This window comes from Amphiura filiformis, chromosome 7 (assembly GCF_039555335.1).
Source record: "Amphiura filiformis chromosome 7, Afil_fr2py, whole genome shotgun sequence".
Classification (NCBI taxonomy): domain Eukaryota; kingdom Metazoa; phylum Echinodermata; class Ophiuroidea; order Amphilepidida; family Amphiuridae; genus Amphiura; species Amphiura filiformis.
Window position 1 is genome coordinate 66,922,569 of NC_092634.1, and position 7,283 is coordinate 66,929,851.

Here is a 7,283-nt window from a genome sequence, read left to right on the forward strand (position 1 = left end):
AGCCAATCAGATAGAACTCCTTTTCTTGCGTTCGGTGAAATACCAGTCGCCCGTCGCTCACCAACGGAGTATTAAATTTATATTTATCGAATAGGAAGTCGACACTGTGCATCCTCTACTTTGCTAGTCCAATCTTCCTATTCAATCGCAGGCGTCAGGCCCGTACGCAGGATTTCATTTGGGGGGTGCTGATTTTGAAAAAGTGGACCTTTTTTCCAAATTTTGTGAAAAGTGGACTTTCTGCCTAAAATTTTGACCTTTTTTGTCCAAAAAAGTGTAAAAACCCTGATTTTTTTGCCTCGCTACGCTCGCAAATTCTTTATTTTTTGGACATTTTGTATACTTTTCCAAATTGGCCGCGCCGCACCCCCGCACCCCCCCCCCCCCCCCCCTCTGCGTACGGGCCTGGCAGGCGTTGTCCAAAAAAGGTGCAATAAGCGGCTGAGTTGCTCCTAAAAGTTGAGGGTTTTGCAATTATTTATCAATACCATGCTGCATATAGCTATGTTAGTATTCAGCTTTTTCAAATCTTTGTTTGGGTCTGTCGTTGGTAAGATTATGCAATTTTACATGAAATAGCACAAACAAATTGTGTAACTATTATTGCATTACGACAATGCATGATTACTCAGTGACATATGCTGTAATTTAGCTTAGATTGGCCCACAAAATTTCAATTTTGGTAACGCGGCCGGGTTTCTAAAATATCAATATGGTCCCATCTTTTCATTATTTTCTTTGGACAGCCTGACATATTACTGAATGCCATTGTTTAAAAAAATCAATAACGAAAACCCTCTGTACTGTACTCACTTCAAAGTGGATTTCATAAACAATTCATGAATACCGTATTGTTAAGGTCATTATAGAATTTTTAGTGGACGTAGAATATTCGATGCGACATGTCTTCGTTATTTAATCTCCCATTCTATTTGCAGTTATTATAAAATCATAAAATCGATAATGTATTTCCACCAGATATTTGACATAACATATAAATGATTTTTTGTCAACACACATTTGGTAGGAAATAAAAATGAATTGAATACCGTAGCGAATATTTTGTCGAATGAAAATTCTACGTCGAATATTTGAAGTCTACAGCATAACATAATACGGTATAAGACTGGTATGCTGTATACATGTTTTGTGGGTGGAAGTGGTATGTCAGTTAAAGTGATATTGCCACCTTTCAGAGATCAGTGGCATCATCATTCCTTTGTTATAATTGTTGATTTCAGCGAAAATTATGGGAAATCTAAGCCTCCAATTCATTTTTTAGGAAAATCCCCGCATTTAAATAGTTTCACTTTATTATACCGATCAGTGGTTAGAAGAAAAGCACTAGCCTGGGCAGCTTTCTGGAAACTGGAACGCCTTTGGAGAAGCCCGTCCCTGCCAATCGAAACAAAAATCAAGCTGTTTCAGACAACGTGTGTTACTGTCTTTCTGTACGGGTGCGAGTCATGGGTAATTACCAGGACATGGAAAACAAGATCAATGCATTTGCAACATCTTGCTACAAAGTCATGTTAAACATCAAGCGTGTGGATCGGATTCCAAACGAAACCATCTACAACCTGACCAACACCACTCCACTGGTTGCCAGAGTCAAGATTCATCAACTCAAATTTCTCGGCCATATACTGCGTCTTGAAGATGGCGAGCCTGTGAAAGAATATGCGCTTTATATTCCACCACATGGGAAGAGGAAACCGGGACGGCCGCGCACACTGTACTTACAGTATGTCCAGCACCTCCTGGGAGATACTGAAGGGATGCTGCAGCCAAACAAAATTGTTTCGCTTGCCCAAGATCGCATTAGTTGGAGAAAGCTTGTAGTCGCCTGCTCCGCAGCCGACTGATGATGATGATGATGATGATGGTTATTAACGCAAACATTGTAAGATGTAAAACACGCCATTATATTCGTACTGAATTCAAATCACTTTACGCGCATTTTGATACCCCATTTATCCAATTTCGTTTAATATTAACAATATAGCAGTGTTTTTAAAGAAAAATGATTTGAAGTCAGCGCGAAGATAAATGGAGTGTTTTACGTGCCACAATCCTTGCGTACTCCCCATTGATCGCTGTAAACTGCAATTTTTAAATTCGGGTATTTTTCTTTTAAAGCACTACTGTGTTGTTAGTATTGAACGACATTTGACAAATGGGATATCAAAATGCGCGTAAATAAATCATCCTTCTTTCTATGTAGAAATATTGTGGAAACAATTATTAGTTCTGAAGCTATAGACGTATTTATAACAGCTGCGTTACTTTTTGTGCAGACTTTATATAAAGTGCCCTATATGTTGCCCACTCCTGAAGACGTCCAGTATAAAGTGTTTTCAGTAGGGTTAGGGTTATCAAATGTGAAAATAGATTGAAAACCCCGGGACTATAGTCATCAGTATTGGATTGATACGTAACACTGAGCGATGTAAAAAGGGAATTCCCCTCAACGCGTTACCAAAGAGCACTTTATTACCACGGGTTTATTACTTCTTTATAGGAAGTTTGATAATAAAGAAAATCCATAGACTTCGTTTTTACAATAATAAGTTTTAACTTAAAAAATATTACATTTGATCTTAGGTTTATTAAGATACAACACTTAATAAAAAACATTCAATTGAATATACCTTTTTACAGCCAAAGTAAACGACATTGTACAGATATGCGAATATCAGCATTAAAAGTTAAAAATAAAGTATGTAAAGACGAAAGTTTAACTTCTCTCATATCTGTTAACACATTCGTACAATTTTACAACACAATAGTTTAAGACCCCATTCAACATGCTCAAAATGCATGGGAGTGCCTAAGAAAATGGCAAACATTCAGAGGTTCATTTGGATAGTTAATTGTTTAATTAGTAGCTAAAGTTCTATAAAACATATCCATATACAAAGTACTCAAATTTTATGGAGACTCGGCGTTTCGAAACCTACTTGTCTGGTTTCTTAGTAATTAGTGATGACTTGATCCAACAACACTGGTGGTGTTTCCAGAAGATGTAGTGGTTCTACAATTGTTCTATATCAAATGGTCATAAATGTAATTGAGGTGAATTAGCGTCCAAAGTTAGTCGTCAAACAAGGCAGTATGGATTAGCTTACTACATTTGAACAACATAGATGGCACAGTTAGCATAAAATTCACATACGAATTGAAAAAAGATAAACAAATCCCCTCCCTGAACATAATTCGCAAACCCGATGGCGCAATCAAACACCTCATCTACAGAAAACCCACACCCCCACACAACCCCACACACCCACCCCCCACACATACCCACACACTTTAATCAAACCCATAATGTGCTGTGTGTTACATGTCTGGGTGAACATAAATAATCAATTCTCTATTCTAAATCCTAAATCCTAAAAATGTGTAAAAATGACGCACCAAATGGCTTCAATTGGACCTTCATTTTGCAAAACCTTCCAACTCCCTGTGTATGGATAAACAAATCCTCCTTTTCGCTTCTGCTTTGGACACCCAACACTATGTTTAAGGCAATAATTTACACTGTAACAATAAAAGTTAAAACTTGTCTACGAATTGCTTCAGTTTGGGCCTATTTTTATCCCATTTTCAAATTTTTCATTAGGTTTCACGGCATGAACAGAATTGATCATGTGTCACCTCCTTTTCAACCAAATCGACGGTAATAACTCTTGTGGTGAGTAGTACACATTTGACCACAAATTGCCTCAGGCTAAACTCACTTCCTGGGAACTAAATACCACACAAGGTGATTTTATCTAACTCACTGATTCATCTGTGTCATACACTGCCTCTAGCTATAATGACCGCCTGGTGATCTGGTCTCCTCATTGACAGATACTATAACCTCAAGTGGGAATCAAAGTTGTGATCAATTTTGTTTAGGCAGTGAAACCTAATGTCAAACTAAATTGTACACAATAAATGGCATCCTCGGCAGATGGCAGCCTCAGCAACAAGCAATGTCTGGTAAATCAGTTCCAGTTTTCATTTATTTCACCATTATTTGTACTAGTACAATGAAAGAGAAATTAATAATTACATGGCGGGTAGACCAAAAGGAGCAAAGATCGAAAAGAATTGGTCACCCTTAAGGGATCGGGAAGGAGCGTTTTGAGCATTTCGACAGTATTTTTTGTAGGACATGAGAACACACCAGACATATCGAATTGCATTCTGAATATGAAGAATGTCTTTCTTTTATCAAATAATTTTCATTTTTTTGAAATTCACGATATAATACAAAAGACCTAATTTTTTTTGGTGTTTTGGGAAAAAAAAAAAAAAAAATCCATATCTTCAATACGAAAGGTCAACATTTTCAATTGATCATCGGCTTTTCATCCCACCTACATACACTTTAAGCATAAATCATCATATTTATAAAGTTTACTTCGAGTACTGTTAAATATCAAAAATATCAATTTTTAATCATTTGCCATAAAAATGTGTATAACATTGCGAATTTCAAGAAATCAAAAATTTTTGATATCAGAAGGACATTCTTCGTATTTAGAATGCAATTCGATATGTCTGATGTGCTCTAATGTCCCACAATAAATACTGTCCAAACGTTCATACCCCATCCCTTAAGGCAAGAAATTATGGGACAAGATTACAAACTAGAAAGACGATACAAGGTGGGAGTGCAAGACAAAGGACTGACAAGACAGGTGCAGACAGACAAACACACAATTATGGCATTATTAACATAATAAGTATCAAAATTTGACTTATATACAATACAGAAACTTTAAGAAAACTTGCTGAAATTCCCCCAGAGTAGATATACCAGTGCTGAAGGGTGGGCGTCAAGTCTACACTACATCAAAAGACAAAACTGAACAATTATGGCATTATTATTTTATTAACATAATAAGTATCAAAATTCGACTTATATACTATACGGAAAGTTTAAGAAAACTTGCTGAAAATCCCCCAGAGTAGATACCAGTGCTGAAGGATGGGCGTCAAGTCTACACTACATCAAAAGACAAAGCTGACAAATTTTGCCAGACCTTTTGCCACTAAGTGTACAGAACTACCAGGCTTGAGATTCGGCAACACGCATTGATTGGGCTCTCTGAAAGTTAAAAACCTCGAAAAGTATGGAATCGAAGATTGATTCAATATTGAGCAGGAATAGAATGGCGCCACTGTGAGTAGTTTTTTTTGTGCGTGCGTGCTATTGCATTAGCGGTTTGTTTTGCAAATTTAGTGATATATATTAAGGAGATGGATTATGGAGTAGAGCTGTTCTGACCCATTTTGTGAAAAGTATAGAAGCATCAAAAACCAAAACGAAAACAAAAACAAAAACAGAAAAACCAAAAAAAAAACCACATAGTAATTGAAATTGAATTGAAAACCTGCCACAAATGGCTATAATGACAAAATTGGCACATTTCGAAATTTTGTCTTATTTGGACACTTGTTTGAACAAATGCAGCATTAATTTAATTATGTAGTAGATAAAGGGTGAGAAACAGACCATTACCATAGATAATTGGTGTCTTGTTGAGGTATGGTGAGCATGTTAGTCGCTCGGAAGGCGAGACCCGAAGGGGTCGAGCCTTCCGAGCGACTAACATGCGAACCATACCTCAACAAGACACCGATTATCTATGGTAATGGTCTGTTTTGAACCGTTTATCTTACATATACGGTGAGCCAAAATAAACGAATTTGTTGTTATGGTTTATTCATTTTCAAAAAGACAAACTGGAAAAGCTGATATGATTATCTTGTGTAAGTTTAGGGTTTTCCAAAATAAAAACACACCGAGACAGTGTAATATTCTTCCTGTGTGTCCTGCGTTTGAGTCTACGAGTCTTATCTAGTGTCAATTGAAAGTGATTTAATCAAATCAATACAGCATTGATTTTAACCGGAGATTCTATTCAATTCACTTGTGGTCATGTCCCACTCGATTATACATATTCGTAATATTAATAATGAATATGTAAATAGTTCAAAGGTCAAAGTGGGTGTGTTTTACCTAGACATGGCGGTAACTCATTTAACACCATAGAATTTATATTTATCTTTAATATACTTATAGAACAAATGTCCTGAACCAAATCAACGCATATTCCTGGGTACCTTCCTCGACCTTTTTTGGTTGGGGTTAGGCCGCAGATTGTTGTAGTTTTTCTACATCTAGTCTTGTGGCCTGTAATGTGCTGCATTTTAGGTGCAAAATATCCTTGGTTGAACTTAATTTGTAAGACCTCATGGCTCTTGTTTTGTTACCTACTTTGTCGGAATCTGCGTTAGTTGGGGGAGGTGGGACAAAGGTAGATTGACATCCTCGTCCTAATTATACAGGCTTTAAGACATAATACAAACTAATTTGCATTATTCAATATAGGTGTTCTTGGTGTCATTCAATACACACAAGTATTGTTTACCATCTTCATTTAAATCTAATATGCATAAACTTGCATAATAATTTATGCTGATCGTGTAAAATATATTAAACTTTGATGCATTTTAAGTTTGTTGAAATGTCCAAAAGTCAAATAATGTGGCCAGTGTTTCTAAATATGAACATGTACTTCTCTTGTTCAAAATTTATTGACCTGACCAAGATTATCTTGACCTGACCAAGATTATCTTGACCTGTCCAGATTATCTTGACCTGTCCAAATTATCTTGACCTGTCCACATTACTTGATATAATCGACAGTTGACCAGACTTTGAACAAAAGAAATACAATAGATAATGGAACAAAAGAAGAGGGCTAGACGTATATTACAGGTTAATACCTTTCTTTCCTGACTTTGTTAAAGAAAACAAAATTTAAAAATATTTCATTGAATAATTGTAATAAATCAACCAAATATAATATTTTAGCAATTTCGGCCAATCTGTGAAAAAGTGAAGCTGAATAAGTCCAGCTATTATAATAATATATATTAAAACCGCACATAATATCAGGGTGTAGTTGTTTTGGCAGTTTGGCACATATGTATAAAAAATCATTTGATAACAAAGACTACACAAGAAATAGTAGATTATGCAAATGAGCTAATTATAGCTTATTATGTATTCATGCTTAATTATTATGTAAATTAAGTATGTGTAATTTTGGCTTTTTTCAATTTTATTTAATGAATGTTCGATGTTCTATTTATTCATACGTTAGTCAAATAGCGGGATGAAAAATGAAATCATTTTGATTCGTTTGTTTTTTCTACTACTTCCTCTTTTCGTTTTTTGTTCTACCATTTTTTTCTTCCCGCATCAGTGTTGGTATTCTGCT